Source organism: Podarcis melisellensis, assembly GCF_964234715.1.
Source record: "Podarcis melisellensis genome assembly, chromosome: 1".
Classification (NCBI taxonomy): Eukaryota; Metazoa; Chordata; class Lepidosauria; order Squamata; family Lacertidae; genus Podarcis; species Podarcis melisellensis.
In genome coordinates, this window is record NC_138528.1 from 52,508,910 (window position 1) to 52,527,105 (window position 18,196).

General features: G+C 45.5%; 1 long non-coding RNA gene across 1 annotated transcript; it reads left to right on the forward strand.

The window, feature by feature from the left end:
* Positions 1-1,660: 1,660 nt before the first annotated feature.
* On the forward strand, positions 1,661-18,112 carry LOC309359016. Its single transcript, XR_014163697.1, has 4 exons — positions 1,661-2,089; positions 11,768-11,882; positions 16,283-17,198; positions 17,780-18,112. It is a non-coding gene; the product is annotated as an uncharacterized lncRNA (long non-coding RNA).
* The last annotated feature ends 84 nt before the right edge of the window (positions 18,113-18,196 follow it).

Genomic DNA, 18,196 nt, shown 5'->3' on the forward strand with positions numbered 1-18,196 from the left:
TATTCAGTTTAACAAACAGCCTGGGCCACCTTCCGCAGCCTTCTCCTCTCTCTTTGCAGCGCCGCGCCTCTCTTTCCCTCGCAAGGCAGCCCCACTGAATTCCGTGGAGCCAAGTCTCAGCGAAACGTGCCGGAGGCTTGCAGTCTCCACATGCCCCCCCCCTTCTTTCTCCTCCTGCAGGCGAGCGCGGGGAGGGGCCTGAGCCCGTTTGCGTATTTCGCTCCGCGCGCCCCTTTCCCCCGCCCGCCTCTCCCTAGCGAATAAGATCGTGCGTTTGTTTGTGTTTAAATATAGCCTCAACCCTTCTAAGGCTCCCAACTTCGGAGGAGAAGGGCAGAGGCGGGCGGCGGCGGCAGCAACAGCAGCAGCTGGCCCCGCCTTCCCCGACCCCCTCGTAATGCTGCTGCTGCCGCCGCCGCCGGGAAGCGCAGGCGAAGGGCGCCTCCGTCTGCCGTCACCCCGTGTCCCCACGAAGGGTGAGACGGGAGGGCGCTGCTGAGGCACCGCCGCCGCCTGCACTCGCAGGGAGACACACTGACGAGGTGGGGCGGACGGGGGCACAAGCTGCTGCGGGGGCTGCTTGAAAAATGCGTCCCAGCCAGCCAGCCAAGCTCCCCTGCGCGCACGAGAGAGGGAAGCTGCAGTCTTGGCTTTGCAGCGCGCGCCTGGCTTTTGCACGCCCCTCCTCCTCCTCCTCACACCGCCCTGGAATTGTGTAGTAGCCCTGAATTAGCATGTCACGTGTACGGCATGTGGAAATGAATCAGGGGCATGTGAGCAGCAGGCGGGGGGAGGGAGAGGAGGACGCCTGTGTTTGCAGCCAAGGATCTCCTCTCGCTCGGTGGTTGCGTAGGTGTCTCGCTTCCTCCGCTCGCTCCCTCCCTCCCGCGGCTGCCTCGAGCGCTCCCCCTCCCTTCGGCCCTCCATCTGGCCGTCCCCCCCTTCTCTGCCCCCCTCCCCGTGCTCGCCGCCTCCTCTCTGCCAGCTCGAGCGAGCCAGCGGCGCGCTGCCTGCCTATTCAGCCCGGCAGAATCCCTGGTCCTGCAGCAGTGGCAGGAAGACGGGGGACCCCGCCAAAATTGCCCACTTCCCGCGCAAGCCGAGAGCCGCCGTGCGAGAGATTGATGCACATCCATGCGCTTCCCTCACGATGTCGAATTTTAAGCACATCGCGGGACACACAGACGTGCCCTTTGAAGTTTTCCGGGAGGGGGGAAGCAATGGCTAAAGGCCCCCCTCTGGGATATGGCAAAGCTTAAATGGCAAAAACAAAGCTTCTGCAGGAAAAGCAAATATTAACACTCGCCAACCCCCACAACGAAATTTTAAAAGCGTTTGTTGTGACGGGGTTGGCTTATACCTCCTCAGACCTAAATGCAGGATGATTTGAAAGAAGGATCACTCGTGGCCTGGAACAAACGGCAGGGCTGTTTTGTGCGCTTCATTGCTAAGAGATGTGCCCCATAGACAAGACACCCCTGGAGCTAGGGAGGGTCAAGTCCGTGCCCAGAGTGCAATACTGGTGGCCCACCATTTGGACCTAGAGACAAGGTCACTCAGCCTTGGGATATTCTGGAACGTGGCCTTCTGTGCACAGGGAGTGGGGAAAGCATTCATAGAGGTGGGTGGAAATTTGGGGTGGAACAGCCTTGCAGCCGTAATAGTAAATCCCTTTCTGTTCCATGAAGAAGATGGGCACAGGGATCAAGGGGGCATGTTGGGCTGGGAGAACAAGCTGCTTTCCCCCTTATAATTCTATAATTCTCAGCTGTGCTTGACTCAGAATGGGCTCATTATGATTTCTGTCAATATAACCCAGAAGGGCGATGGCTACATTATATTAGGATACAGGGTGTGAGCCCCCATATTTTTGTTTACACACACAACTTACCACAGCCTCCAAACAGAACAAGCAGGCAATACCTGACAGCACTTGCCCAAACCTGATGTCCTAGGAGGATGGCATAGCAACCGAGGAGGTGGTTCCACTGCTCTCAACACAGGGTGTATCTGCAAATGGAGGGAGTAGCCATAGAGAAAGTGCCCGGCATTGTTGCTGATTATGAAGCATGACCAGGAAACAGAATTGGTAATACAGTATATAATATATAGATGTAGGTGTTTGTATGTTTATAGATAAACACATGCCTGTATATAAGTACAGTGCATATATCACTCTGTGATGTCTACATCCTCCACATTTTAATTTATAAAGTGAGGAAGTGGTGGGGCCAGGGTCAATCCTGTTTAGGAGTCTTGTAATCTGACTGATTTCTATCATGTGTGGCTATTTGTGGTTAGGTTGCTCTGTGGTGAAAGAAGGGCACTCTGCATATGGTCAGAGGCACACTATGACTGCTTCACATGTCCAAGAGCTAAACTCTGGTGCTGAAAACAGGTTGCTGAGGTAGGTCCTGGCTCAAAACCATAATGACAGAGCACATGTAGAACATTCGAAGTTGCCTCGGTAGCTCAGTTAGTAGAGCATGAGATTCTTAATCTCAGGGTTGTGGGTTTGAGCCCCATCTTGGGCAAAATATTCTTGCATTGCAGGGGGTTGGACTAGATGACCCTTGGGGTCCCTTATGATTCTGTGATTCAATCCTCAGGTATAGCTCGTTTATAAAAAGAACCCATGCAGAAGTAGACAGTAACAAACATCGATCTGTAGTCTGGCTCTGTGCAAGGTAGCTTCATCTGGCCCTATAAGCCATAGGTGGTGAACCTGTGGTTCTCCAGATGTTGTTGGACTACAGCTCTCATCATCCATTGGTCATCCTGGCTGGTGCTGATGAGATTTGGAGCCCAACAACATCTAGAGGGTCATAGGTACTACTCTCCCTATATAAGGAAGTTTTTAATGTTTGATGTGGTTTTATAAATTGTTGGAAGACACCCAGAGTGGTTGGGGCAACCCAGTCAGATTGGCAGCATGCATGCATGAATATTTATTATAGGCCCTTCCCCTGTGATTTAAAATAAGACCTGCATGTATAAAATCAGAAAGACATATTCATACACTAGCCTCTTTATTTTGACATATGTGCGCAAGACAAGGCATATTGCTGTGTGGTTGGGGTGGATTGGGCAGTATATTTGAGTCCCTTCTAATTCCTGGATTCAATCCAGCAAGGATTCAGTTGTTGAATTAGCCAGGCAAGGGCCATAATGCCTCCTATGTATAGGTCCTAAGATAACAAAAGAAGTTGCTCTGTGTCAGATGTCAAATGGATGGGGCCCCCATCCAGGACAAAGACCAGAGAATAGTGGTGTATGTAAGCTAGAAGCAGGCTGTAGGCTGGGCAGTTGAGAGACAGCCATGCCTGATTTCTGCCGAGGCTGTGGCTGTGGGAGCAACAAGACATTCTTGGGATGGTAACATTGTGAGCCGCTCCATCTTAGGCTCAGGTGGTACATATGTGTAAATAAACCGTATGTCAGTCTGAGGAAACTGAACCCTGAGTAAGCACCTAGAACCGCTGGAATCTCACACCGCTCGGAAATTTGGGTTGCATGCAACAATATATACATACCCTGCATAGAGCAGGTGAGGTGGACATAGATCTAATTTAACATGTGCTTACTTAACACTGTAGGGACACGGGTGGTGCTGTGGTCTAAACCACAGAGCCTAGGGCTTGCCGATCAGAAGGTCGGTGGTTTGAATCCCCGTGACGGGGTGAGCTCCCGTTGTTCGGTCCCTGCTCCTGCCCTCCTAGCAGTTCGAAAGCACATCAAGTGCAAGTAGATAAATAAGGTACTGCCTCGGTGGGAAGGTAAACGGTGTTTCCGTGCGCTGCTCAGGTTCACCAGAAGTGGCTTAGTCATGCTGGCCACATGACCCGGAAGCTGTCTGCGGACAAACACCAGCTCCCTTGGCCTATAGAGTGAGATGAGCACACAACCCCAGAGTTGTCCGTGACTGGACCTAATGGTCAGGGGGTACCTTTACCTTTACTTATCACTATGCGCCTTGCAAACTGCACTAAGGTCTCCTCTCTAAATCTTCAGAGGCTGGTTGCCCCAACTACTTTGTGTTGCCCTGGTTTAAAAACAACAACCCTGACAGCAGCACAAGCAAATCAGAATCAAGTATCCCTCTTCCTGCTACCACACCTATTCATACAATCACACAAAACATGCTAGGAAATTGACAGAAACTGCAAACTAGGAGCGGAGAGAAGAGTGGAGAGCTGGCAGTGAATGAGATACGGAGTCATTCACGACAATGTTTGAATGAACATGGAGCTTCCACATCCTTTTAATGCCAGGTCATCATGCTTCCCTCTGCTATTCTCTCTTTCCCCAGATTTTCTCTCTCCCTGATTCTTCATTATTTCCCTGACTACCAAGTGCCTGCTTCTCCCCAATTTCTTCTGTCAGGTACAGCCTGTCCTTATCCCCCCCACTTCTCCCCATACTGCACACTAGGCAAACCATGTCCCCAGAAGCCCTCCCTTCACAGGCTAGCGATGCCATCTTTCTGCAATGTGGATGAAAAAGGTACAGCCACGCAGGGGGAAAGGGAAGGAAGGAGGGAGAGGGAGAGAAGTGAGGTTATAAATAGCTCAGTAAACGCTTTTCTCATTGACATGGCTTGGACAGAGCATGGAAAAACAAACAGAGGAAACTCCATCTAACAACCGCACATCTAAACAACGCCTTGCACATTCCTCCTGCTAAATAATAACAGATTTTCCACAAAGGTGTAGATAATACCCAGGAAGAGAGCATGAACCAAAACAAATTATCAACACCCAGTGGATGTCAATATTTTGGTCCCTTTCAGTTCTCCCATTGTAGTAGTTAGACACACAGAGATTGCCTATATTTAGAGGAAGGTGTATTTTTAATACAGGGGAACAGAGTTTGCTTCCATTAATAACAGTGGAACACATTCACCAAGGCAGCCCTGGCTTGTGAGTAGTGAATGTTGCTTTAGTGACGTATGGAGACCTGAGAGATAAAGGACAAGGCAGGAGAGAGAACAAATATTTTGAAACTCAGATAGTGACTACCTTCAACATCGCAATCATGGGGTTATATTTTTTTTAAAGAAAACACAGGCTATTTGCATTTGGAAGGGAACACCTTCCAATTTGTTTTGGTGGGATTTGTGGAGTTTTTAAGTGGCATGTACTCATTTTTGGAAGCAAGTGTTTTACACAGGCAGTTGTGTGTGGTGAGCAGTCCCATACATTAAAAGTAAACAACTGAAATGCACATTTGGTGCCTTATGTGCAAAGCCACCAGAAGTCTGCCAGTGATGTGAAGACTGGAAAGAAGAAAAATAAGTATATTTGCAGGCGTTGGAAGGAAAGTGATAGTTGATTTTCTAAAAAAAACATTGTGCTAAGAATCACTGAACTTGAGAAGCCTGACATAATAAAACACGGGAATAGCAGACTCCATATCACCATGTTCTGCCAGCCAGGTATCAAACCAGTATTCCTTTGACTCCGCATTGATGTCTGGTCTTCATTGTACTTCTTCCTTAAGGCGATTCCCCTCATTGGTCATTTGCCCTTTTAGCTGTCACTTGTAACCATTCTAATTAATCAGCATAAAATTTGGCATCATGCTCTTATATTGGGCAGTCCAGTATTCCAATTTACAAAGAAATAAAAATTGAAGATCAGTTGAAATAAGAGGAATTTGTAATAGGCAGGTCTTTTGCTAAATTTAGTCCCTCATCCCAGCTTAGCCAGAGGTATGTCAATACAAGTCCTTGATCACACCCAGAAATTCTGGACGTGGGAATTTCTACCAGGCCTACCAAGCAGCTGCATACGTGTGACTTTTCTATGTGTGTCATGACTTCCTTAGTTTTCTCTAGGCACAGCTCATCAGAGACTGTTCCTGGGAGTCCCTCAAATTTCAAGAGTGGCTTGTTGGTCAGTGGAGCCAGTGTTGGAAGGTTGATATCCTGCTGCATTCACAGAAGCTTGCTGTGCTTCTTTCTTTGGACCAGAGGATTGCAAGACTAAAGCATTTGGAGCTTAGTACAGATAAGCAAATAGAAGGGGAAGAAATGGAGGCAGTGAGATTTTACTTTCTTGGGCTCCATGATCACTGCAGATGGTGACAGCAGCCACGAAATTAAAGACGCCTGCTCCTTGGGAGAAAGGTGATGGCAAACCTAGACAGCATCTTAAAAAGTAGAGACATCACCTTGCCAACAAAGGTCTGTATAGCTAAAGCTATGGTTTTCCCAGTAGTGATGTATGGAAGTGAGAGCTGGACCATAAAGAAGGCTGATCGCTGAAGAATTTATGCTTTTGAATTATGGTGCTGGAGGAGACTCTTGAGAGTCCCATGGACTGCAAGAAGATCAAACCTATCCATTCTTAAGGAAATCAGCCCTGAGTGCTCACTGGAAGGACAGATCGTGAAGCTGAGGCTCCAATACTTTGGCCACCTCATGAGAAGAGAAGGCTCCGTGGAAAAGACCCTGATGTTGGGAAAGATGGGGGGCACAAGGAGAAGGGGACGACAGAGGACGAGATGGTTGGACAGTGTTCTTGAAGCTACCAGCATGAGTTTGACCAAACTGTGGGAGGCAGTGGAAGGCAGGAGTGCCTGGCGTGCTCTGGTCCATGGGGTCACGAAGAGTCGGACACAACTAAACGACTAAACAACAACAACAGATAAGATACAACTAAGGGAGGGTGGAATGATGACCACATATTAGAAGATGATTCATGGTGTAGACAAGTGATGGAGCACTCCTTAAATTGTTAGATTTCAATTCCCATCAACCCCAGTCAGCATGGCCAATGGTCACAAATGTTGGGAGCTTTGGTCCGACTGCTGGAGGACTCCAGGCTCCCCATCCCTGTTGTAAAGAAAGTGGATAGAGAAATGTTCTTCTTCCTAATACTAGATTGGCTGTAGATTTAGAACAGACAAAATAGTGTAGCGTTTTTTGAGAAATGGGTGGTATATAAATTCTTTAAATTGAAATTCAGTGCCACAAAATGTGATGGCGACAGCTTAGATGACTTTCAGTGTCAATTAGATACATTCATGGAGGGTTTTTTAATGGCAGTTAGCCATAATAGCTATACGAAACCCAAGAGCTTTATGCAGTTGCCCTTTGTAAAAGGAACTAAGCATTTGGAATACATTGAGGGTCCTTTAAAAGAAGAATCTTCTTCTTTTAAATACAATAATACAAAGTCGGGATAAGCTGGTGCAGTTCTACAGCACAACAGGAACCACAGTTAATCTGCTGTAGGAAGCTGTAGGTGCACTGCTAGGAGCCCTCACCATGAAAGTGATGCACACAAACTCTGTCTAGATACGCTTTTTACAGTTGAAGCACTGCTGAATGAGGTGAATAGAATGGTAGTGAGAATGCAGCAATGGAGGGTGTGATTCCAGATAACTGAGGTGATGTATAAGCCCTATACAAACCATGGTTAGGCATTTCTACAGATGTTCATGGGAGTGAACTTCTGATGTGCCCACAAATTGGCACGCTGATCTGGTGTCATATTGGCACCATGCTAACTATCATTTGCTATTTTCATCTAGATAGATAAAAAATAAATAAATAGTGACTCATGTTACTGGACATATGCCATGCATTTAAACCCATTTCCAAGAATTAGATGGCGAGTGGTAAACGACATCTCTTGCAATTTAATTATGTTGCTGGCTGGAGAGTTGTGAGGTTTTAGCATTAGGTTACCAGGTATCATGTTTTCGTATTCACAGTTAACAAATGGAGAGAGCAAGATGAATAGGGGCTGAAGGAAATCAGCTAAGGGGAATCTCTGATATTGTGGTCATGGCAGCAGCCCAAAGATTATGACTCAGGAAACCAGGGGTTTTAAGCTTCTTGGCTGAGGTGCTGCATGGTCTTCTGGCTTAGTGGTTAGGATCATCAACCTCAAGAATCATAGAATCTTGGAGCTGGAAGGGACCCAAGGGTCATCTAGTCCAGCCCCCTGCAACACAGGAATCTGAGCTAAAGCATCCATGACAGATGGCCATCCAACTTGTTCTCCAAAGTGTTTTGCAGAACAAATAATTTGGTGCATTGTGCAGATATTTTAAACCTTTCATTTTGTGCCCTCTTGTTGAACATTCAAGCCTCCACACTTCAACGTGGACTTTTCTGAAGCTCTTGTGTCAGTGTATGTTGATCTAATAATACATGGTAGCAGTACCCAAGTCTTGAATCAGTGATCAGATTCTATTTGTACCTAAGTGGACCATCAACCCTCAAAAACATTTTTGAAAGTCCTGGCAAATGTCTACTGTTTGCAGAGGGGGGCGGGATCTAAAAAACTTGTTTACCTGCATTGTACCAAAAAGCTTTAGATAAGAATCACTTACTAGAAACTCCCAAGTAATCTTAGCAGTCAAGGGATAAGCAAAGTCATCATATGGATTGGTAATTGCTTAAAAAACAGGAAGCAGAGAGTAGGAATAAATGGACTGTTCTCCCAGTGGAGGAATGTAAAAACCAGAGTTCTCCAAGGACTGGGATTAGGAAAGGTGCTTTTTAAATGGTCCATTGTGAGGGATGAGCAGTGAGAACAAGTGACCGCCAGGTCTGCTGATGACACCAAATTACTGTATATATTTAAAGTGTTTCAGACAAAAAAGGAACGAGGAGGAACTCCAAAAGGATCTCTCCGAACGGGGAGAATTGGCAATAAATTGGCAAACATGGTTAAAAAACCAACGTGCCCAAATTTGAGGCCCTCTTTGAGTTTCAGGCTTAGGCCAAATGGCCTCCTGCCCCTACTCTCTGATTGGTCCAGGCAGTAGTAACTGTGAATAGGTGCAGGGCCTTCCCCTGAGTAAATGAAGCAATTGCTTCAAATGCTGATGCTGAAGTTGGCACTAATCCTCAATTTTTTGGCAATCCTTTGTTGCTGCCACTGGCATCCTTGGAAGTCTTTCTTTACTGCTGCCTGACAGCACTAACCAGAACTTGGAGAATGTTTCATGCCTCCTTCTTTGGTTCTTAGCACCCTTTCACTTTTGCAAGTTCCCCAGCTGCTGCTTTTCTGCTGGCTCTTATGGCTCTTAGCCATCATCATCATTATTGGCCACCCCAGTAGATGTTCGCGTGGCTGAACAAACTTCTTTGCTGGGTCAGGCACAGTGCTGTTTGACTCCCTGGCTGTGCTAGTCCCATCAGTTCCATAAAAAAAACAGTAGCTTTATCAAACTTTTGTCTTGTCCCCCACCCCACCTCAATTGTGCAAGGTTTGAAAAAGCAATCTTCGATACTGAACTTCCAGTAGAAAAGTTCCGGTGAGAAGCAATGCTAGCCCTTCTCAACCTTCCCAGAACGCAAGACCTCAGGGTAAGCCCCTCTTATAAGCAAAGTGGGGCAAAGTCCTGCCAATATTCAGAATTCACCAAAACTTCCAAAGCCATGGTTCAATCTTTCTCCTGTCACACAATAACATTAATAAATTTTCAGTGGTGGACAGACTTTCTAGATCAGGCATCCCCAACCTGCGGCCCTCCAGATGTTTTGGCCTACAACTCCCATGATCCCTAGCTAACAGGACCAGTGTTCAGGGATGATGGGAATTGTAGTCCAAAACATCTGGAGGGCTGAAGGTTGGGGATGCCTTTTCTAGATGGTTATATCCAGCTCCTCTGCCTGGCTGATCACGAGCAGTAGATCTGACCCCTGTATCTAAGGATGGGGAAAAAAAACTCACATAGAAAGAGCTCAGCTTGGGGTAGGTGGGAGCAGTGATGGCTCTTTCCCCAGCCTGCCTTTCTCTAGGAAGCTAAGCAGGACAAACACACACACACACACACACACACACACACACACACATAGTGAAAGAGAGCACAGAGGGGTGCTAGTTATCTTATAAAGGTAAAGGGACCCTGACCATTAGGTCCAGTCGCAGACGACTCTGGGGTAGCAGCACTCATCTCGCTTTATTGGCCGAGGGAGCCGGCGTACAGCTTCCGGGTCATGTGGTCAGCAGGACTAAGCTGCTTCTGGCGAACCAGAGCAGCACACGGAAACGCCGTTTACCTTCCCGCCGGAGCGGTACCTATTTATCTACTTGCACTTTGACGTGCTTTCAAACTGCTAGGTTGGGAGGAGCTGGGACCGAGCAACAGGAGCTCACCCCGTCACAGGGATTCAAACCACTGACTTTCTGATTGGCAAGCCCTAGGCTCTGTGGTTTAACCCACAGCGCCACCAGCGTCCCAGAGTTATCTTATAGTTTTCTTCAAATTTACGTTCAGAGCTGAAGGTTTAAAAATGCTGTAGATCTTTCTTTACACCTTTTTTCTTTTCTTTAGCAAAGTAGGAAATCCTCCCTGAGAGCCAGTGTGGTGTAGTGGTTAAGAGTGATAGACTCGTAATCTGGGAAACCGGGTTCGCGTCTCTGCTCCTCCACATGTAGCTTCTGGGTGACCTTGGGCTAGTCACACTTCTTTCAAGTCTCTCAGCCCCACTCATCTCACAGAGTGTTTGTTGTGGGGGAGGAAGGGAAAGGAGAATGTTAGTCGCTTTGAGACTCCTTTGGGTAGCAATAAAGCGGGATATCAAATCCAAACTCCTCCTCTTCTGTTGCTTCTCTGATTACTTCCGAAGATACCTGGTCTTTAGGGAAATCGCTCTGAGTATATGCAGAACAAATGCATGATTCTGATATACTGTAGTCTAGTGCTAGCACATGGGGCTATTCTCGAAGCAGTGCTAACCCCTCCTATATGTGCTATTGTGGCTGTGCTGGATTACTCTCATAGCAACAGATGGAGTGAGAGCCTTCCTTGTAGGGCTGAAATTCAGGCAGTCCAATCAATCATATTCCTTTTGTCCCACTCTCTGCAGAGGTCATCCAACAAGGTAACCAAAGATGGCTCAGTACCATAGTCAGACCTGTATCAGACTGGAATGGATCTAAATCTGTGCTATCTAAGATTATTTGCAGCTGCCCCACCACAACCCTCTCTGCCACCTTCCCCATGAAGAGAGTATTTGCAGCTGGTCAGTAGTTGTTCCAGTCCAGACCTGGTTTCTTTAGGACTTGCCACACAACTGCATCTTTCAAGGCAGCAGTGACCAGCCCCTTGCACAAGGAAGCATTAACCGTGATCTGGACTCAACCAATCAGACCTCCTCTGTTGGATTTAATAAGCCAGGAGGGACAGGGGTTAAGAGGGCACATGGTGGGATGTGTTGCCATTGGCACCTTGTCCCCACCGGCAGACGGTGTGAACTGAAACTGATCCCACAATCACCGAATCTGGCATTGGGTACTTCAACTTGAGATGAATCAACTGCAGAGTCAAGATCAAGTGGAAAGACAACAGAATACAAAAAGTACAATCTGTGACTAGATGAGCCCTGGGGTCACTTCCAATTTATAATTCTATGATTCTGTGACAATTTAATTTGAACTTAAATGTGTGCAAAATGACCCTTCGCAGCAGCAGTGATGTAGTGAAAGGGGAAATCATTGTCTCTGTTCACACTCAAATGAATAGAATTGAATTTAGTGGTTGAACAAAAGGATGAGAGAAAAGAGTGATATACATGAACCTCAGGTAAAAGCAGGTGGGTGAGATAAGAGATCTTAAGAAAGGGCAGATCACTGTGGAATAGATAACAAGCTTCTAATGAATGGTGTAGATCAAGTGAATCTATACAAATGTTCACACGGTCCATGTGATCCTAGAATCTGTATTGGTGCAAGATCTGGAATTTGTATAATCAGCCCTCGACATCTTAGGTTTGGAAAAATATAACTCATATCTCCTTTTGCAGATGTCATGGCAGTTCCTCATCTTCACCTATCATACAGTTGGCCAGAGATGAGTCCAACATGCACTCTGTCTGAATTTCATTTTGCAACATCCATACACTGCAAAGTGGGTAGGTAGTAAGTACATTGAGTAATTTTGTTTCTGTGTTTTGTGTGTGGGTAGGGCAGAGTTATTTGGGGCAGGATGCACTTGAAATTTCTCCTATGTAATCTCCATTTAATCAAAGACCTGTGGAGGATCATGATTGTGTCACTGGATAATCATTTCAACAGAGGCTGCTATGTTGACATAGATGGTTTTTATATGCTGACAGGAATATGTATTTTCCATATCATAAAACTTCCCACATGGGTTCATGGTAATTTCATGCCTCTGAATATCAGTCACTGGGGAACACAAGCAGGAAGGTACTGTTGCCCTCAGGACTTCATTGTGGGTTTCCCAGTGCCATCTGGTTGCCCGTGGTGGGAAAAATGTTTCTGGACTCGATCAACCTTTGGCTTGATTCAGAAGGCCTTTCTTATGCTCTTAAGGTGTATGCAAGTTCTCTTTTTCTTTTCCTGCTCCTCCCTTGTTGCCACAAAGAAGATTCTAATAAGCTGTTAGCATAGTTGCAACCTCTGGGCTTCAGTTTTGTAAGAGGGAGTGGCAACTAGATGGTGGGGATTCTATCTCCTGTGATATGTTGCAACCATTATGGACAATTAGCCGCACCAGTCTGTGAATAGCTTTTCATCTTATTATTTGGCAGATGTAGATCTGAGATGATACAATTCTTCATTAATCGCATCTCTATTATATGCTTTAAAATTCTCTGATGAAGGATGCCACCGACAGGATTGCAACATGTGTTCCTGCGATGAGAGAAAAGATATTGGGGAACTAGTTGAAAAGACTTTGTTCTCCATTTTGTTGGGTGTGTGTTGGAGCTCTTGCTTATTTAGCACACCAATTTTAGACGCTAAATTCCTCTCCCTTACTTTCAAAACAATGCATCAATAAACACATATGCAAAAAGAATTAATGGATGGAGAGTGATTCCCCCCCCCCCAGCACATCCATTAATGTTGCATACAAAAATCTAAATGTAAAGAATCTAGGTAGCAAGATCAAATGTATTTGTGGTTATTACAGAAGGAACACGAAACACACGGCAAAGCAGATACGTCAAGGCTGGCTTTCCTGGGTATGAAAGAGTTAATCCCTGTGGGGTTTTCATGTACGTCAGAGCAGGTTCCTGTCTGTGCAGCGCTCAGCTTGGATTGAGAGCTTTTGTTCCTTGTTATTTTTCACGATTTCTTTGCATTTAGTGGTGTGGGTTCCCCTCCCTTCCTTTTTATAAGAACAACACTTTAAAGCATGGCAACAGAGGTTAGATTTACTGCTGTCTTCTTTTTCCAGTGAGCAGGTACTTAGTATACATAGGGAAGGCAAGGCACCACCAGCCTTGGTTCTCCACTGCTTACGCCTTACGCATTACAGTGTTATCATCACAGCCTGCAGAAAAGACCACACCTTTCCCTCCCATTTACATTTTATTCTAACTAAGAAGAGAAAAACAAACATTTTTTTAAAAAATGAACCAATGTATTCCACATCAGAAAAAAATCTAAAGTGACAGAATCATGGCATTTGTAATCTTCAGAGCGACTGAAAAAGGACCTAGCATTGTATCACAGAATAGAAGAAACTTTATTATCCTTAACAACAAGGTTCTATCGTTTCTATACCAGTTAACTGCAAAGGGTGACTGTTAAATGGCATTTCAGGGGTTGCTCCAGATGATCCCTCACGTTCACTTACACTTCTTCCAAATGTCCAAAGCAGCATTTAGATGTCGATACGACACACAGTGCAGAGATACATGGGCTATGGAGATTTAGGGTCACTCCTCACATTAGGCTTTTAAGGCATACTGTACATCTAAAAAAGTTTTATGTATACTAATCATATAACGTGTGTGCATGACAGGTGTCTTTTTTTCCAGCTGTGTGGGTGAAGGGTGAACTACACAACAGGAGGCTGGAAGTGACTACATCTCCACACCTTGTGTAGACACACACTTGCTGTGAATCTGTCTCAATGTGTGAATCTGTCTCAATTGTCTCATTCAATGCAGAAAAACCTGCCTTTGTAGCTAGCTGTGTAGCTTTGCTTCCATTGATGCCTAGTCACCTTGGTACCAGGTGTGAAATGGGGGATAGTTGGGTATGGTTATGTATAGAGTCTAGCCTAGCTACGAACAGCAAAGCAACATGTTGTTTCAAGGACAGGAATCACTAGTTTGGGGTAGCTAATGCAATGCCCTCTTGACGTTGTTGGACCCCAGCCTCCACCAGTGCCAGCTGGCATGGCCAATGATCAGGGATTATGGTGGGCACCACGTTCACTACCTGGGCTGTAGCTGAAAACTATTAACAGGGACAAAGGCATAAGACCGGCTGGTAAATGTGGGGTGAAACCCACAGGACAATTGCCTGAGGAATATATTGCATTGGAGGACAGACCTTTCCTGACCAGATCTCTTTAATTAATGTTTCCATTGCTAAATTGTATGACTCAGTGGCGTCAGGGAGCTTTTCACTGCAACCAAATCGTTCTGATTGCTTAAGCCTCTGGAAGGATTATGAGTGTGTGTTTTAAACTTCAGCCTCTTCTGTCTCGGACTTGGTTGCATGAATCTTTCTCATCCTAAGTACATGGGAAATAAGGAGCTCCTTAATATTCACTGGGCTGTTGTCTTCATTGGAGTTATGTCTTCTGTTCCGATATAGAGCCAAAGCAGTCCTTTTAGAATGGTGCCCTCTTGTGCCAAAAAAAAGCATCTCTTTCTCTGTGTAGCTAGGAACATAAATGCTCTATCAGATTATTCAAAATTTCCACATTCCCCACTTAGCTTTTCTTACTGTTTTTAATGCATCCGATGCCCACAACAGAAGACCGAAGCATGCTGCCAAGAGTTGAATTCGAAAACCTTTTTTTATATAAAAACAAAAACATGAATTAAGTGAGGTGAGATGGGAGGGTGTTGCTGGGGAACCAGGGAAGGAAGAGGTAGTGGTGAGCCCTTTTAGGTTTATAAGCAAGCTGAACACTCCTCTCTCACACCGACTCCCAACAAATGGGCAACAAGTTCAACTATGAATGTATTAGGAAAAAATGGTCACCTTTGACGCCTGTAAGATGTCTTTCATTCTTTATCCGTGGGATGAGGATGGAGGGCAAGAAATCCCTTTTCAGGCCACCTTCAACTACATATGGCAGAGGAATCCCAAACTTCAACCCTCTTTTTGAAAAAGACCAACCTCCCCCCCCCCCACCTTCCTGGTGTCTTTAACTGTAATCTTTCTACAGAGAGCAAAGGACAAAGCCAAAAACAAAATCTACACATTAGAATTTATCCACATTGCTAATGACCTTTCCCTGGCTTTGTTTTTTTAAATATTGTTATTCCTCATGGATTTAGCTCTTGCAGGTTCTTGCAGGTGAGTAGAGGTGCTCAGTCCAGCTTATAGATATGAGTATGTGTCTGTTCTGCTTGTATCACAGCTGCGCTTAAAATAGGACCCAGCCGCCACCTGGAGGATTCCAGAAGTGTTGACTACATTTTCCCTTCACCACTTTTGGCTTCTCTGCAGCCTCATAGTTTAATGTGGTGTTGGTGTGTGTTGGGGAAGAATTCTTCACATTTCTAGAAATCTGCAAGCCTTGGATTTTCCAAGAAAGGGAGACACCATGCATCCCTGGAGTCCTATATTGTTATGTGCTCCTGGCTTCTCTGAATAGTAGCAGAACTTTCGGGGCTTGTCCTATGGCGTTTCTGTAATATTTATTTATAAATATGCAAAGGTGGTGACCAGCAACAGCAAATCCATAACCAGTCATTAGATCCTCATAGAGGCAGCCTTGTGCCTCAAGACGCCCCCCCCCCCCAGTTAGGGTGGCTGTTCATTAGTCGTGGAAATCTAGTATAAAAGATTGACAACCAATACTGCCCTTGTGAAATGGCCACTTTCTACTTATTTCCATCAATGGTCCTTTAAGTTATCAAAATTCAGGAAGATGAAGCTATTGTGTGGTCAAGAGTGTTTAAACTCAGGTGCTTAGGGAAGGAGACTGTAGGATAGTATCTCTCATGTGTAAAAGAAACCCTTTCAATGGGAAGATCAAGTTTCTTCCTGTGGAAGGGGCATAAAGAAAAGATGAGGTATCTGTTTTTATGAGTCACTTATTAGATTTGTTAATAGAGTTCTGAAAAAGTGAACAGACCTTATTTTCCTGGAAAAAATGAGCACATTTTCAAATTCTTGAGTTTTATTACTTATTTTCACTCCAATCTGTGGGAGGTAAGCATGCCATTTTATCAACAGATATACAACATGTCTATATATTGTTATGCACTATCCCAATCTTCTCAGCAGTGAGATATTCCAGGGTCTGTGTTTCCTTTTGGAAAAATGAGGCACAGCAGAGATTGTGGTGTTTTTATGATACAGTATATGGTTTATTTACACAGATATATAACCTGAGTTTTTGATGGAGAGGTTCCCAGTACCACACACCAAGAGCGCCTTGCTTCTTCCCAAGATGCAGTCCTGGATTCAAATTGTCCTCAGGCATCTCTCTGCCTCCTGCTTTCTGCTTGTCACATTACTCCTACCTTCTAAGCTTTTGGCCCACATTGCTTCCTCTCGCTCTTCTCTTAAGCTTTTGGCTTTATCTCCTAAGTGAAAGAGTCCCCACCCCTCTGCCATCTCTCAAAGAGTTTCTTTGATGCTTTGTTGTCCTAATGGCCCATTCCTCAGGTGACTACCTCAACACAGGAAGCTTAGACAAGCTTAATTAGCCCTAAATACATGCTAATTCCAGAAGATTTAGAAGCGTCTAATACACAGGCTTAAATACACACAGGCGTAGCAGCTTTAACACTGAACCTTAATTAGATTCGGATACCTACTGAACCCAATAATATAGGGTTTAGCACCCACAAACTCATAATAATATTGTAACCTGATGCCTATATTTGATTAAATTCTTCAGTAGCCTCATACAGAAGATCCATGTAATCTTCTTCTGAATTGTGCATGAACAGACATCAGCTTCATTTCTGATGCCCCAAAACATCAAGAAGCATGGAATCAAATCTCATGGACTCATCACCTCATCATATTCCTTAATGGCAGATGTTGTAGGCATGGGCAGACTCTATGCTTGTGGGATTTGTTTTTATAAAAACTCTTGAGATCCACCAAGCAGCGCTAGGTACAAGGTAGTGGTTGGCACAGTCAGAAAAATGGTTTCTCAAGTGGTGGAAGCAAGTGCAATGGGAACAGGAACCGGTGGCAAGAAAGCAGACCTCCAGACCATTCTCCAGAGAAGGAGCGATGACCTGATCTGCCAGAATGCCATGATTGACCTTTTCTGCTCTTCAGGTGAAAGAGACTGAAAGCTTCTTAATTATTTGGGAAAATATCTTTTCAGTATTTCTCTCTGCTACATACAAATTAGCAATATGTAAGTTATGGATTTTTTGGGGACGCAGGTGGCGCTGTGGGTTAAAGCCTCAGCGCCTAGGACTTGCCGATCGAAAGGTCGGCGGTTCGAATCCCTGCTGCGGGGTGCGCTCCCGCTGCTCGGTCCCAGCGCCTGCCAACCTAGCAGTTCGAAAGCACCTCCAGGTGCAAGTAGATAAATAGGGACCGCTTACCAGCGGGAAGGTAAACGGCGTTTCCGTGTGCAGCTCTGGCTCGCCAGAGCAGCGATGTCACGCTGGCCACGTGACCCGGAAGTGTCTCCGGACAGCGCTGGCCCCTGGCCTCTTAAGTGAGATGGGCGCACAACCCCAGAGTCTGTCAAGACTGGCCCGTACGGGCAGGGTACCTTTACCTTTACCTTTAAGTTATGGATTTAGAAAAAATCCCCCAATTTTACTAGTTACTTATTTAGCGATGCAATAGTGTGCATAACTCAATGAAAATGGAACCTGGTTCTTACAGTACAGTTCTGTTTACAGGTTATGTTGCAGGACACTCTCGAGAGAGAGGGTGCCTCCCACTATACTTCGTATGCAGGGTCTCCAGGCAGAAGAGTGGCACTCAAGACCAAATCAGCAGAGCCAAAATAAGCTCCTCAACCCCATGATGAAAATGTTCACCCCACCCCTGGAATCTCAGGAACCATGTAGAAAACTGTAACAAGGTGTGTGGTGAAGAAAACAACCTCAGGACAAGCAAAGGCACGAAATATCATGTGCTATATGACAAATAACCAAGGCAAAGAATCAGAAAAACAATTCTAGTAGGGAGCAGAGGACAACAAACTAGAGAAGGGGAGACAACAAAAAGAACAGTGATAAGTTGCAGGAAAGGATCAATCGGATAGATCCCCCCCCCGCCCCAAGACAAGAAAGAAAAGGGTAAGTCTGGCGGGA